This window comes from Furipterus horrens, unplaced genomic scaffold (genome assembly GCF_987537825.1).
Source record: "Furipterus horrens unplaced genomic scaffold, mFurHor1.1.pri manual_scaffold_9, whole genome shotgun sequence".
In the NCBI taxonomy this organism is placed as follows: Eukaryota; Metazoa; Chordata; class Mammalia; order Chiroptera; family Furipteridae; genus Furipterus; species Furipterus horrens.
The window spans coordinates 7280440-7297376 of NW_028327179.1; the positions used below are offsets into that span (position 1 = coordinate 7280440).

The 16937-nt window shown below is 46.4% G+C and overlaps 1 pseudogene; it reads right to left on the reverse strand.

Moving 5' to 3' along the window:
• Window positions 1-16267: 16267 nt before the first annotated feature.
• LOC150001232 (large ribosomal subunit protein mL51 pseudogene) lies at window positions 16268-16663 on the reverse strand (annotated as a pseudogene).
• Window positions 16664-16937: the final 274 nt, after the last annotated feature.

Sequence of the window (16937 nt, forward strand, 5' to 3'; positions counted from 1 at the left end):
TCATGGCTCCATCTCCAACACCTCTGGAGGGCAGACACCGTGTGGCCTTGGCCTGATATTACACAGCAGTGAACAGAGACAACATGGAGAGCCTTGTTCACACCATTCTCTCTCCTGCATGTGATTTACTACTAGTAGAAGAGCAGTCTTTTATTTTGTATTATTTATTGTCAACATGAGTCATAAGTATGGAAGCAACCACCAGCCTTTAATGCCAAGGAGATCAGGCGGAAGGAACACCCCACAGTTAAAAGTCTACTCAACAGGATAACAGACACAGTTCTCCTGAGGGTGTTTTGTCTCATTTGCCTTAGGTAGTTAACTTGCTATAGACCCTGAGAGGCAATTACTTGATTTAATAGATGGTTCCCACTCCAACTTATGGAGCTATGCAAAGAGAGTTGTCTATTTTTAAGTTGGTCGGAACATTGTAATTTATGTTTCTAATTGGTATCATCTAATTGGTATCAGCTGTTTCATCTGCTTTGCCAAATTCATAGCTCTGGCATATCGAGAGCATTTGCCTCTCACTGCCAGAGCTCAGAAATGGCTGACACCGAGTCACTGCCAATGACCTCCCATTGTCATTGACCCGCTCGATCTGAGAGGCCAACTGTGGACCTGGCAAGCTGGTGTTCGCTTACACACACAGGACAAGGCAATCCAATGACCTGAAGGCTGGACAGGCAGGGCTTCCAATTCTGTTTTGGCTTATTATCTTTATGATCTTTTAAAGATTGCTAGTTTAACTCCAGGAATGTTAGAGATCTTATTTTGAAAATGTAAAATAAAAATGATAATACATTTTTTGTAAGGAGATTGCACACTGGTGCACGGTAGGTCTTCAATCATCTGACATTTCTTCCCTCCGACAGAATGTGAGTCTTGGTCCATATACTTGGTTTATAGCTTTGGCGTAAAGACGAAGCACTTTACTGGGCTATGAGTTACTCTGCTACCCAGCTTTGTACATCTGGTCTAAGCACAGCACTTAGCACAAGGTAGGTGTACAGAGAGAGGTGCTGACTGTCTTACCCGAGGACTCTCCAGGCCTCTGACCACATGGCTGCACATGTGCGCTCTAACGCCACTCACCGGGGCTCATGGAACTCACGTTTTGCCTTTAACATTTCATGGATTTTTACTTTAATGACTCTGTGCTGTTCAATAACTCCCTAGTATGACTCAGCGATTCTCAAATGACTTATGAAGTGCTCTCTGGAATGCATGAAGAGTTTATCACTGAATAAAACTTAAGGTGAGCAAAGTGCTTAGAAACCAGACAAAAGACATGCGGTTAAAAGTGTTTGCTCAGCTTACAAATTCACTGGACATGGCTTATTGGTAGGAAATGTCTCAAGAAAACTTAGGTCAACTAATTCCATTCTTTCTCTTTTTCTATCACCTTCCACACAGTTTGAATAGGTGTTTGTAAAAATAAGAATGATAGCTAACATGTATCAGCTATGACTAGCTAAGATACCAGGAACCCCTACTATGTCCCAGGCCACAACCTAGCTTTTTTTTTTATGTTTAATTCATTTGTTGCTGTAATTCCCTTATGTGGCAGGTGCTATTGTTGTCTCCATTTTACTGGTGAGAAAATCGGAGCCCAGGAAGGTTAAATAACCTGCTCCAGGTCACACAACTACCATGCTGTATAGACAGGATGTAAATGGAAGTCGTCAGATTCTAAATTTAAGCATTAGACAGTCAATACTGAGTATGTTCTCTGAAGAACACAAGAAGTAAGAGCCACTGGAAAGGCAGACTTTGTCACGTGCTTCTTTTAAGAAGTTTAGGCATATATTTTAATATCAGCTTGTAACTCCCTTCAAATAAAGCCAAAATAAGAGAAACTGTACTTCTTAGACAATACAAAGCTGTACATAAGAAAAATATTGATAATATCTATTATCAATATCAAATATTAGATAAATATTTAAGGTGCACAAATATTTATTTGAATTATATATTTTAAATTGTTATTTATATCTGCACATATGTACATGCACATATTGTGTGTACCTGTACTTAAAGGGGCATATATTGATAAATATATACATGTGTGGATATACAGGACATGTTTCAGACATCTACATCTTTGTCACTATATACCATAGATGTGTGAGTAATAGAACTCAACCTAATTTAAATATGTCACTAAAGGGTACTGTTTCAAACACCTCTTGTGCACCTCTTCCCTCGCTCTTGGCCTTACCTCTCATTGTAGCTGCCTCTCCAGGGACAAGTTCTCAGAAGCTTCCACGAGGTTTTCGCAGATGCACCCTAATATTTTCTAGGTCCCTCTCACTTCCTCTCTGTGGGCATCTGTGGAACAACTAGCAGTCACACATGACGTTTGGAGAGGCGGAATCCCTGTGTGCCCACCCTGATGGGGAGACCGGCAGCTTGCACACAAATGCTTCCCCCTTTCTCCCTCAGACTAATGATTCTGAGACATATTTCCTAAGGTTTCCCAAAGGCTCATGGTATGAAGCGACCAGGGGTGCATCAGACGGCCAACTTCTGGGGCAGGCTTGTGTTGGGCGTTCCCCCTTCTCTGTTTCATTTCCTCGCCCCTAGCTTCTCCTCTCTGCAACCACATTCTCAAATAAACTACTTATCAGAAACCTTCACCTCCGATTTTGCTTTGAGGGACACCAGGCTAAGACAGGCATGATTGAACTTACAGTTTCTTTATTCAATTATTTATTTTATTGCTAAAATATAATAAAATTAGAACTTCAATAGTAATATTATATGTTGCATTGACTGTCAAAGGTCATCATTTTAATTGATAGCTTTTAAAAAATAAGAACTTTCTGTGGTAAAAGTTTGCAGGCTGAGGGACATTTATTGCTGGCCTGCAAACGTCTGGTGATCAGAGCTGGTACAATAATGATTTATGTCACATGTGTCTGGAAAATAAATTGAAGTCATTCTCCAAACCAGGTTCCTGTTTCAAGAAAAATGATATGGTATCATATACAAGTCTTGGTGGGCACATTATGACTTTTAAAGGGCATGCATTTTATTAAATGTATAATGTATCTATGTGAAATATTAATGGGGTGATGTTGACTTACTCCGTATTTTTTAAAAATGAGGAGGATGATGGATGACTCTGGAATGCTATATGGTGATTCTACAGTCAAGCGGCAGTTTCTTTTGCTGATTCAAGTTCAAGATCCAAAAATGTCTCTGCCTAGTGAGACAACTTTGCCATTTATAAGTGGCTATTAATAATGTGGGCAGTGGAGAAGGGGACGAGTAGGTCAAAATGTCATTTTGAGGCATCTTGGTCATCAGTTGTTAGGATTCTCTGGAGCAGGGTTGCTCAGCTTTAGCATGACGGACATTTATTCTTGGCCGCATGAGTTCTTCTGTGAGGAGCTGTCCTGTACATGGTAAGATGCATTAGCAGCATCCCTGGCCTTGGCTGATGAGATGCCAGTTGTGTCATCCACATCCAAGTTGTGACAACCAAAACTACCTACATTCATGGCCAAAGGTCCTCTGTCGTACAAGATCGCCCCCATTGAAAACCACGCCCTTAGGGCAGTGCACATGCTGATTGACCGGTGTGATGGGTTACCTTACAATACAGAACAGAAGGGTTCAAGGTCTTCAAGTGAGGTTCCTCTGAGAGGGTCTAGGGCAGCAGAACAGTCTAGCCAGGCACCCAGCACGTACTGAGTGGGCCGAGAGGAGAAGCCAAAAAGAGTGGTTCTTGAATTGTAGTGATCGACACCAGAGTTTTCTGGGGTGCTGGTGAAAACAGATTCCTGAACCCACCCCCAGCGAACCCGAGTCATAAACCTGATGTCCTGAGGAACCTGATTTAGTGAAGAAACCTAAGAACGTGCCTTTCTCACAGTCTCCCCAGCGATGCTGATGCTGTGGGTCTGTGAAGTTCCTTCTCACCAGCTTTGGGCTGGAAGTTAGAGGATGCTGGCTTCAGGCAACTCACGTAAAGTATTGCTTTCAGTTTCAAGTAGAATGAGATAGATGTATAGGTAAATAAGCAATAAGGGGAAGAGAGGCCAGGACAGAATTATAGAAAGAAGGCGCTGGGACAAATTGGAAGAGCTCAAGAAGCTTTGGTGTTGAAAGTGACGCTGTGTGGAGCTGCCCGCTAGTTGTGAACTTTTATGTTCCAGCAGCATTCAAACATATCCTTCGAATGCTTGAATAATGTAGAACTTGGCGGGATAGGGAAGGGAGCATGAGTCACAAACACTGGAAATTATAGCAGTGTGTAAGCTTTGTTGATTATTGATATGCTACCTATTAATAATAAATCCCTTATATTATGAATTTATTTAGTTTTTTCCTCCTGTACATTTCATTAATCCTGGGGGATCACGAGAAGCAAAGTATAGTCCGAAAAGCAAGACAATAAGAAAAAAAAAAAAACACATGTTGAGCATGCACTGCCATTATAAACTGAGGGAAACAGACATTCCCTTGTTCTCACTTCCCATCCACATCTCACTGTTGAGGCTGAGCTCAGCAACTGACAAGAAAAGTTCTAGGCCATCTTCTGCACCAGCGTCTAGGCCATCACACGTGACCCTGGATAGACCAGTGAGGCAGGTTATGGGTTTACAGATGTCCATATCTACACTAATGTCATTTCTATTAATTGAGTCCCTACCTAAAACCATTGGGTGGGCTAATGACCCAAGCAATTCTAAACAATTCCCCTGTTGCTTTGTTAATTGGACGAAGAGGTGAGCATGTGTGATAATTAGTTTTATGTGTCAACTTGGTTAGCTTATGGTACCCAGTTATTTAATAAACCACTGATCTGTTCCCAGTCAGGGCACATGACTAGGTTGCACGTCAGGTCCCCAGTTGGGGGCATGAGTGAGAGGCAACCACACAGTGATGTTTCCCTTCCTCTCTTTCTCCTTTCCCCTCTCTCTAAAAATAAATAAACAAACAAACAAACAAACAAATAAATAAATAAATAATAATTAAAAACCAAATAGAATAAAATAAAACAAACCACTGATCTGTATGTTGCTGTGAAGGTATTTTGTAGATGTGATTCACATCTAAAATCTGTTGACTTAAGTAAAGAAGGTTGCCCTTGGCAATGAGGTTGGGCCTCATTCAATCAGTCGAAGACCTTCAGGGCAAAATCTGAGAGTTTCTAAAGAGGAAATCCTGCCCCAAGATTGCAGTCTTAACTCCTGCTTACGTTTCCGCCCTGCCAACCTATCCTACAAATGCCAGACTTGACAGTTCCCACAACTGAGTGAGCCAGTTCCCTAAAATAACACTCAATATATACACATAAGTATGTATCCTACTTGTTCTGTGTCTCTGAAGAACTCTGACTGATACAGTATTTGATTAAGCTGAATCGATCAGAATCTTTTCCCAGGATTTAAAAAACTCCTTTCATCTCTGATTGAGAACCTTCAAGGATGTGGGAGAGCCCCAGGCAAATGTTCCCAAAGGATCCGCTGGTTGGAGAGCAATGAAGCCCACGCCCAGAGATGCAGAGATGCAGAGAGCACCAAGCCCCGCCCCAGTTCAGCAGGAGGCCAGCGACAGCCCCTTACTTCCCGTAACTGGTTTATGAGGGCATCAGACCTTCTGGTGTAAGCTAATTTGAAATGTGATCCTGTCACTTCCAGCACATTTTTAGGGATTGGCAGGAAGCCAGCACTGGGGTTTCAATTATGGGTTGTTTTTGTTTTTTGGAGTGAGTCTCTTGAGAGCACTTGCTGTGAGGCTCATTCATCTTTGAAGGTCATGGGGAGTCATGACTACAGCTGTCCTGGTTTCCCATGGAGCCAATATACATGGGCCCAAGCAATCCGGGCTTTCGTGCTAAGGAGAAATTCAGACTTCAGCCCGACCCTGTAGTAATGCACTTTGCCACCTTCAGCCCCTCTGCCTAAGGAGGTCACGGTTCTATTTTATGGCCCTACTACTGTCACAGCTGGTTGGCGCAAGGCCAGACACCTGGCCCAAAGAGGAGCCTGTGCAAGTGGGCCAGTAACCAACCATTTGTGAGGTCTGCTTCCCAGAGATGGGCTGGGCTCCTCAGCTTCCATTCTGGGGAATTTAGAGGCAGGGTCTCATGACTCTGCGTTAGAAGCTGGGGTGGGTGGCAAGTCAAACTCATGATGCTGAGTTGAGCACATGGCAATTTAAAGTGTAGGTGGAGTCCTGGCCCCGTAGCTTGGTTGATTGGAGGGTTGTCCCCTGCACCAAAAGGTTTCAGTTTGATTCACGGTCAGGGTACAAAACTAGGTTGCAGGTGCGATCCCTGGTCGGGAGGCGTACAGGAGGCAACCAGTTGATGTTTCTCTCGCGCGTCAGTGCTTCTCTCTGTCTCTCCCTTTCTCTCTCTCTCAAATCAAAATAAGCATATCCTCAGGCTAGGATTAAAAAAATAAAATAAAATTATAAAATAAAATGTATGTATATGACACACAGGGAAGACGAGCAGCGGAAGAAGTTGGTAGAGGGAAGCCTTTAGCAGACGTGCGGCGAGAAGCAGGTGCCAGGAGAGGCAGGCGGCACAGCTGAGTGCGCTGCAGTCCCTCCTCGTGTGACCCAACGGTGCCGGGCACCCTGCCATGCACAATAAAGGCTCCTCTGCCTGAGTCGCTCTCAGGTTCACCTCCGTTCCATGCAACCAGGCCAGCAAGGCTGTCGGCAAGATTTTAGCTGAAAACGGAACAGGAAATGCTTTTGAGATGGCAGCGCTTCTTAGTAAGGAACACTTTCAAAATGTAAATCCCAAATTATCTGTGAAGCCGTAGAGAGAGCAAACATTCTCAGAGACTCTTTTTTTTTTTTTTTTTTTAGAGAGATTTAATTTATTTATTCTTAGAGGGATAGGGAAGGAGAAAGAGAGGAAGAGAAACATCGATGTGAGAGTAAATCATTAATTAGTTGCTTCTTGTATGCACCCCAACTGGGGATCGAACCCGTAACCCAAGCCTGTGTCCTGACCAGGAATGGAACAGATGACCTTTCGGTTTGTGGAACCATGCCTAACCCACTGAGTCACACCAGTCAGGGGGACCTCTTTCTTAATTAAATGATTTTTTCCTCTGTGAATACAAAACTGGTACTTTTGATAAATATAACAGCTAAGCATATTATTAGGTAATGCAGAAATCTCATTTTTTTGTGGCAGGAGGAGACTTTGGAAGCTGGTGGGGATGTGTGGGACCTGGATGATAGTGATGGTTTCGTGAATGCTTATGTACCCCCCAATTCATCATTCAATATGCATGGCTTTTTATTAGTCAATTGTATCTCAATAAAAGGCTTAGAAAAGTCTCAATTTTACTACTGTAGATATTTTAAAAGGAGAAAAAAACACAATTCTATTTTTAATGACAATAACATTTAGGGCACAATAAAGATTGATACCCAACGAAAGCCAGATTTTCTTAAAAGAAGAAAAACCAATATGGTAAAGGAGAAAGAAATGGTCCTACTTGTAGAGGAAGGTGAGGAGGATGTCAAAAGAAAGCGAGAAGGTTAAAAGAATCATGCCCATTCTATAACGGGTGGCGCTGTCCTTTCTCCCTGACACAGAAAATGCAAATTATAATGTCAGTCCAGAGACACAATCAGCGACTCATCAGAGAAGAGCATTAACGCGCACAGCTTGGGAATGGCCTTCGCAACAGGTGCTCGGTGTCTGACTGTCCATTTGTGCAAGATGGATGAGCGCAGGTGCTATAATAAGGCCACGGCATTTGGTTATGATAATGGCCCCTGACGACCAAAGCGATCCATGAATTATAATGGAACCACAATTGAGAGCTGGCAGCATGTGACACTATTCATTCTAGTCCCCTCATTCTGAATTCCAGATGGAAATTGTCGATGCAGGAGCCAAAAGACGGGGAGGAGAGTTCTCTAAGGAATCCTGTCTCCACCTTCCACTTCCTTTGCGATTTCTGATCCGGACGGGTCAAGGATCCGCGCTTTACAAAACTGTCACTGGATAATGGTCCTCCCAGTGGGAAGATTTTCCTAGAATTTTAAAAGTAGGGGTCAAGCCCTGGCGAGTGTGGCTCAGTTAATTGGAGCATCATCCTTTAAAGGGGAAAGCTGGGGGTTTGATTCCCAGTCAGGGCACATACCTAGGTTGAGGGTTTGATCCCCCACTGGGATGCTCACAACAGGCAACCGATCGATGTTTCCCTCCCATTGATTGATGTTTCTCTCCCTGTTTCTCTCCCTCCCTTCCCTGTCTCTAAAATCAGCGAGCAGGCCCTCGAGTGATGATTAAAAATAAAAATAAAAGAATGAAAGCAGGGGTCAAATGTGGTAGTCAGCAAAAATTCCCTGCTCACTTACCGATTCCGTAAATATTTCGCAGTTCCTTGAACTTGGAAAATGCTAACGAAGGCTCAGTCTCAGGAAGGGGCGGCATGTACAGAGAACCGAGGACAGTGTGCACAGCATTAGGAGTGTCCTTGCGGGCCCTACAGAGATTCTCAGGAAGGATTGTCTAAAACACCCTGGCTGGGTCAAGGAAGGCTTCCTGAACTCCTCCCCCAGTTTCTAAGCATTCCATCACCGGTTACCTCCCTGCAATACCTCCATGACTTCACGTGTGTCTCTTGCCTGGCATTTTCTGCTGCCCTCTCTTCTTTTTCAAGGGCCTGCCAAAAGTTCCCTTCCTCTGGAGAAGCCTTGTCAACACCTGCATGTGGCCCTGCTCAGATGATGCCCATCATTGTACCGGCAGCACCGAGAGTAGAACGAGATCTATTGCAGGCGCTCAAAGAATGTGAAGAGAGGAAAAACGAAAAGCAAGAGGAAAGGGGGTGAGGGAGGAAGAGAGGAAGGAAGGAGGGAGGGAGGGAAGGAGAGGGGACTGTCAAGCTCTATCTTCTGGTGACAGCAGTTCTCAGCAACCACACCCACCCCACCTCGCTGTCCTGACATCCCAGGGACCAGCGATATTAGGCCACAGCAGAAAGCACCATAAACCGCGTGAGCTGACGCCTGGAGAGTCCTTGTGCCCTCAGGATGCACAGTCCTAACTGCCTAACAAAAGCAGACACCTCACGCAAGTGCAGAAACAGCCCCTCGTCCATCAGAAGGCCCTCCAGGAGCGGTCACAGCCCCAGGACAGCTTTTGGGTTTCCGGTGGGACTTTCTCTTCCCGGTGTGAAGAGGTGACCTCAGAGTTTCCAAAAGCAGCCTCAACACAGACAAGAAAGACCCGTGACTGAACTGGAGGACGGGTCACCCATAGGGCCTATGGAATGCTAGCTCAGAAGCTCAGGTGTGCCAAAAATTTATATTGCAGTTTACTTTACAGAAGCCAGCCCAATTTTTATTCTAGCATCTTTTTTTTGTCCCAGGCCTGCTGTGAAATGTGACCTTAGTCCTCCTCAGGATTAAACCCGGAGGATTTGTAGGTGACACGTAGCGACATCTGGCCTTAGGTCCTGGGCACACCTGGATTACATTGGAGATGCCAGTCATCCCTGTCTGCTTGGACCCTTGGGTGGCATCAGTTGAGGGCCTCTCTGCACACAGCATTCCTTTTCAGGTCTGGGCTATTCATCAGGATGCTCCCGGGAAGCCAGACCATCCCCACTCTGCCAGGACCCTGTCCTTCACCCTGCCTTCTTGCTGCCCAGGCTTGGTGGGCTGTGCAGAGGGAATGGATGAGCCCCTGGTCCCTCTTCTTCTCCAGGTCATGCTGCCTCTGTCATTCAACACTCTGCAGCCCGTCACTGTTCCACAAATGCCTAGATGCTCTGTAAGTGCTTCTAGAGAGAGAGCAGGTATTGCTGCCGGTGACCCCTGCTCTCTGCCCTGCCACGTCCTGTACCTGTGCTGAGGAAGCTGGAGGAGAGCCTACAAGAATGGGGTGAAGAGAAAAAGGAAAATTGGAGACAGTGAAGACAAAGCAAACAAAGAATTCATGTCTCAAAACACAATCCAGTCACACAAAGTCTCCCAAGCCTGAGGTTCATGGTGGATTTCCACCCTCCCCCGGGAAGAGTAGTGGGGAGGGCAGTGAGCTCCCAGGGTCCCGCACGTCATTGTCATCAGCTCATCTCCAAAGTGGGGTGCCGTGCCCACACCCTCTGCCTGTGGAAACCATCCCTATAGACCTGCTGTTCCCATTCCAGGGCTGGACCCAACTGGGGGGTCCCCGGGTCCAAACAGCAGCTACGTGAACTCGGTGCCTTTGTCTGGCAGGCGTTGCCATCTGGGGGTCCCTTGCTGGGAAAATGCACCCTGAGTACCAGCTGGGTCCCTGTGTTCCTGGGTGGACCAGCCTGTACTGGCTTCAGCTGGAAGATGCAGACAGTGTTGCCAGCTTCAGAACTGTGGCTACTGGCAGCTGCCTTTCACCCAGAGCTGACTGAGAGGCGTGTGTTCTTCTGGTATCAATGTACTCAGCTATTCTTGGTGTGAAAAGATGACAGATGCTGGTGATGCTCTTGCCACCTGAGGGTGTGAATGTATCTGCAAAGCCCAGAGTGTTTGCCGGAGAGGGACAAGTGCACACACACACACACAGACACTCTCACACAGTGAGTCACACTCACACAGACACACAGTCACATAGCGTCACACATACATACAGACCTGGTCACATACAGAAACAGTCACACACTGACATAGTTATACACACAGACTCATCCACATACAGTCTTACAGACAGTCTCACAAACATACGCCCCATCACACACACACACTCACACACACACACACACACACACACACCCAGCACATGCAGCACCACTACCTCAGTGAATGTCCAGGTCAGGATGATCAACCTTACAAAGTCTCCTTCAAATATTTAAAAGTACATTTTTCTGGCTTTTCTCTCCTTAAAAGAGTCCCGAGACTATTTTCTCTTTCGCCGTATGTTATTGGCTTTTTGCAGAAGGCAGGCCAAATAAAAAGCAATCTGTTGCATTTTCATCATAATTGATTAGAGCCATCTGTTCGTCTGGCTCCTCAGAAAACTTGTGCGTGTTTTAACCCCAGCGTCAGCCCCAGAGCCTGGCCAAGGAGGTGCCTGAAACCAGAAGGTGCTTTTACCAAGATCATTATTTACATTTAGAATTTCTAATCTTGGAGATGTCTGGTATTAGCCTAGGATTACTTCCCAGGACGTTGCAACATTGAAAATGTGTTCCTCGGGGAGATTCAGCAACGTGCTCAGTCGCCCCGCGGGTAGCAGAGTGGGGAACCTGACCCCAGAGGCGGCAGCGTGCTACTAAGTCTCCCCAACACTAAATTTTTGGATTCAAGACGGTGTCTGGAGAACATCCAGCCCCTTCAACTTTTAGATGAGCAAGTGATCTACTCACTGGGACCCCACAAACAGCTGTTGGGGTCCCCCTCAGGTACTCCCGACAACGAGCAGTGTCTCCCCTGCAGAGGGCTAGGAGCTCCGCTGTGTACTCTGGTGCCTGTCGCACGGAGAAGGTGGGCCTCCTGCTCTTAGGCAGTCCCTACCTGCAGAAAAATAAAGGACCACAGCAGTCAAGTGCAGTCCCAAGTCAGAACGCTTCAGGGGCCGGAGGAAGGAGGGAGGCGTTAAGAAAAGGCTTCCTGTTAGATGTTCATTTCCAGTGGATCTGGGAGCAGGCAGAGACGGTCCCGGAGGGCTTGGCCTCTGTCCTCTCTCAGGAATCCCCGCGCCCTCCTGTGGCGGCACGGGCTCCGCTGGCCTCTCCTTTGCCACCAGGTCGCTGCTGGAAGAGCCCTGGAGTCCCGGGTGAACAGGGGGGTAGAAGATTCCTAAAGGGGGTCCAAAAGTGAGAAACACATCCAGCTCTCCACGGATGGAGGGAGAGTGCTGTTAAGAAGACTGTGTGCTAGGCAGATAGTTTTGAAATTTTCTCCCCAAAGGAGGTGGCTTTGTTTGATCAGATTTAATTCTGGAAGGAGCTTGACTAAGAGGATTATGCAAAAGGAATTTTCCTTGGGGTTAAGTTGAATTGCTGTCTTCATATCTTGATATCCTGATATCTTGATTTAGACCACAAGTATATTTCTGGCCAACACACATCCTGGCCTCATGAGTGATCAGATAATCAATCACCGGGTGTCGGCTACTTCTATGACCATATTCCAGCTCTGGGTGAGGGGCAGCTGCCAATAACTGTATTTCTGAAGCTGGGAACACTGTCTGTATCTCCCATGTGACGCTGGTGAATGCTCATTCACCCATAAACACAGGGACTCAGCTGGTGGCCCTTTACCATTCTGCTTGACCCTTCAGACTTCCCATTGCCCTCAGAATAAAGTTTAACCCCCTTGGAGAGGCTCAGGAATCTGCGGGGGAACTTTTCCCACCCTCAGATCCTTCTGTTACCTCTCTGCACTACTAGGTTGACAGGCCTTCTGCGCAAAAATGTCAAAATACCAGCCAGGAAGGGGGCATTGGTCGTAGCTTTAAAAAATATTGTTTTGTTCATCTTCATAAATAAGTTGTACTTTGTGCTTGATGAGCTTATAACTTTAGAGCAATTCTTAGCATTGCCGAAGAGCACACATATTTGAAAGATGTTTAAATATTAATTTTTTCATAAACAAAGAAAAAAATCCTGACTCGAATGTCAATGTTGGCTACCCAGTGATCCTGCTCTATTCTGGACACCAAGCAAGCATGCCTGAGCCAGAGATTGGCTAGATGCTAGGAACTCTATTTCCTTTGGGGGGCAGAGCATGGAGAAGAGTATATTTCCCAAATTCTATTGCAATAACGTTGTGCCCATGTGACTGGGTCTCATCAGGGGAATGTAGGAGGAAGCAAGACACATGACCTGCAGACCAGGCTATAGAGCTTTTGTGTGGTTCTACTTTCTCCCTCCTTTCTTTTACTACAAGTCTGGAGAGACTGAAGAAGCCTGAATCCCTAAGTCACAACAAGTGGCTCAAAGGAGAGTGTTGTGCAAATGAAAGGAATTTTTATTATGACATGAGATTTGGACATTTTTGTTACTGCAGCGTAGCCTAGCGTGCCCTGACTAATACTCTGTTTTCTCTTGCCCATCAGACATGATACAGCAATGCTGGGCTGGATACACTCATGCCCCCAGCTTTTAGCAGTGTTGCCTGCTAAGGGCTCACAGCTGAGTCCTTCCTCAGCCATCATGTTCAAGTGAGGGGAATTGCCTCTCCCAAGGTTACACCCCCTGGCCAAGAGCAGGTGCATCCAATGACTGATGGTTGAGAGCCTACAAAGGCCTGCTTCCTTGCCTCAGCATGAGACCCCTCTGCAGAGCCACCCCAGCTCTAGAGCTCCCCTTAGAGGCTGATGAAACCTCTGTAGTAAATGCCTTGCAGCTAAACTTCTGCTCAGTCCTGCTTCCTGTTCCCTCTCGTGTGTGGTACCCTTGTTGATGACCCCCCAATAACCTTCCCCCATGCAGATCTCTGACTCAGTCTGTTTCCTAGAGAACCCAACCAGCATCTTATTTTCATAACATACTGGGCTCTCTGTTGTTTGATGACTTTACCTGTTCTGCCCCTTCTGCTCTGAATAATTCTACCCTTCCATGCCTGATGAGCCAATCATGGTCATTGACATCACCTGAAGTTCAAATACTATGTCCTCCATCTCTGCTGGTCCTCTGAAGGGTGGCTCCAGATGGTAATCTCCTCTCACGTGTATCTTCCCCGCTGTAGCCTTATCCCAGGTATCACAGGTGTGGGCATGACTGCTGCCACTTAAACAGCACACTCACTGAAAGCAGATGAGTCCTCTCTGTCACCTAGAGCAGAGCACAATGCCTCACCAGAGCTGGAGAGAACAGCACCATCCGGTGCTCCCTGGGCACGGAGGGCTTGGTGGAGGCCTGCTATGATGGGAAAACTTTTGTGGATATTCCCTGGGATTTGTTCTTTCTACCTTGAAAGAACTGGAAAGAATGAGAGGTAATTTGATCTCGTTTACTATATTATTTTTATTGTCACCAGCATCTGGTCCATTTAGCAGGACTCTGAAGTTTCTGGAGAGCAGCCTCTCTTCCTAGTGTTAAAGAAAACCTAAACTCACTGAGGTTATGCTGGGAAGAGGGGGAAGGAGGGGAGGCTTAAGAACACTTCCCAGTACATGGAAGAGAATGGAAGCAGGGGTGTCCCCAAATCCCGGAGCCCAGAGCCCGTGGCTCAGTCCCTGGCAGGCAGACAGGGAGGGTGCTGGTGTGATGCCTGAGAAAGACTTAGAACCCTGAATGGGAATGCCTGAGGAATGCATAGCAATAAGGGTTGGCATGTTACGTCTTGAAAGTGCAAGGTCAGATTTTATTTACTTTGAAACCAATAGTGTAACATTTCTTATATAAGGGAGTTTGTGGTTGAGAATTCTACCTTCAGACACAAATATTCAGACCAAACTAGAGTGAGCTTGGAGAGGGAGACTATTTCTCTAACTCGCTGACTCTCTGCATCCTAGCTAGAGGCGTCTGGGATGACTAACACTTTCTCAAGGCCTCGACCACCTCCTCTGCTCCCTTTGTTCTAGCAAAACAGTTCTTTTTTAATGTACTGACCTCAGGAGCACACATCTAAATATATTACTTGAAGGTTTACTTACAGCCTGCTTTATAATTAAAGATTGGTAACTCTTTCTTCCCTCGTGGCCTGATAAAATGGGATTTAGGGGTTTCTGATGGGTGGATGCCATTTCTGGATAAAGAAGACAAGTAGATTTGCAGACTCTAACAGAGAACCACCTGCCTTGGGAAGCCTCGAAGGCACCTGGTATTGTCTTTCCACCACCTAATTAATGACATTGTATCTACAGGGGTCCCCAACCTGTGAGGAAACAATGGTAGCTCTCATGGCTTCTGGGCAGCATGGCCTGGGGTGATGGGAATGACTTAGCTAGAGCTGCAGAGAGTTCTCTGGTGTGGAAAGCCAGGTCTATTGAAATGCAGGCACTGCATTCCTTTAAGCTCTCCAGAGGTTTCCCTAAACTCACACCCATGATTCCTGATAATCAAGGTGTCATGTGAATAAAATGAACTCTCCCAAGGTTCTGTGATGAAGAGGAGCTTTGGTCTTCCCTAGAGTCATTGTCCCATTTTTCTCCGCCTGCTCTGCCCAGAGGCTGAGTTCTAAGAACCACATCATGGACCAACATGTGTTCTGGATTCTGGTCAGGAGGCGTGCACAGGAGGAAACACCAGCAGGAAACTGGGGAAGATACGGCCCGGGGCCAGGGGTTAAACCCTCAGCTCCCCACTTGGATCAAGAGTTAGCAATCAGTGTGTTCCTGTACAGAAGGCCATGGCTCCTGTACTTGACCCTGTCTTCCCTCCACTGCAGCTGATACAGAGGTCTGATTAAGATCACTGGGGAGAAATAGGAGGGGCCACAGGAGGAGGTTGCCGAGGCAATGGAAAGCAATCTAGGATGGGATTGGCTGAGAAGCTGAAGCCTCCAGAGCCAATGGAAATAAAAAGAGGGCGGGCCCTTTGGCTCATGAGCTTTTCCTGCTCCTGGGCTGGCTCTCTCTCAGGCTCTGGCTCTGGCTCTGGCTCTGGCTCTGGCCCTTCCTAGACGATGCCTGGATGACGGTGCTGCAGCTGCCTGCGTTTCCCAATGGACGGTATTTGGGATGGGAAGGAACTCTAGGCACAGCCTACGATCAGGCTGGCCCGACAGAGGGTGGCAGGGTTATTCTTTGGGTGTTTAGGGGAACGGGCTCTGAGGCAGAAGCCTGCCATTCCTCCATAATTGTATGTTGTTTTAGTTTGTAAACTAACTCTACAGAAACGGGAAATGCTAGGGGGACTCAGGAGTTAGAGTTTAGCCTTAATTGATAGGCATAAGTGATCAAAGCTGTGACTTGATAGGCTTCTGTGACTGCTTTTGAATAAAGATTCTTTTCCTTTATCACTAAGCCTTTACCTCTGGAACTTTCCCTAGAGGGTGGCAGTGGACAGCGGGACCCCAATTGCTGTTTCGTGACAGAGCCACAGCTCTTTCTGCACTTGACAATGACCCCGGCCCTTGCCCAGTCAGCTATCAGAGTAGCAATGGCTCCCACATGTCCATAGACCCAGGGACCTCCTAATCCCTGTTGGTCCCCTCCAGCCCTACCTCATATTAGTGTGCCAGAAGCTTGGTGGTATGACACAATATACGTAGACCCTTATTATTATTATTTTTAAAGAAGCCTCATTTTATTATGAAGCGCACACAAATCCCTTTTTTCATAATGAAAAGTACTGTTTCCCTTCTCCTCTAATAGATATGCCTTTCCCACAGTCCCCAGCGTTCTCGTCTACCAGTATTTTCCACGTCAGGTAAAGCGTTTGCGGAGATAGCTGATGCGTTTGTTAAGGCTGTGCAGGTCATCAGTGAACATCCGATTTCCAACCATTTTCTTCTTTCGAATACAAAGCTGCAATTCATTCCCCTTCCAGCCTTGAAGCCATTTGGGTACCATGATTCGTTCTTTGGGGTGCATTTCAAAATTTCTCAGGATCCCAATGTTATCATACATGCCAAACATGGCCCTCTTCTTGTTCCAATGATCAACTACTTTGGGTGGCGGGAGGGTGAGCCTTACAAAATACTTTGCAGGAACACCCAGAGAGAAGCTTCTGCAGGCCAGGGGCACCCACCTCCCTAGGCGCCTTCCTGCACCTACAACAAGGCTCCCTGCTATTGTTCTCATCTCTCCCTACAACAGCACACCGCTCTCACACAGAGGGCTGACCGGACGTGACCTTCAAGGAGATAACAGGAACCGTCCACGCTAGCCTCGCACGGGTACTAGCTGGACAAAGCCATCGTGGGGCTTACCTGGGTAGCTCAGGCGTAGACCCTCATTAGACTATAAAAGGTGGGTGGCAGGGAAAAGGCAGAATTAGTCATTGTGGCAGAGTCTTCTTAGAAAAATTTGGCTTTCTATTATAGCACATTACAACATTATATTGATATGTATATTG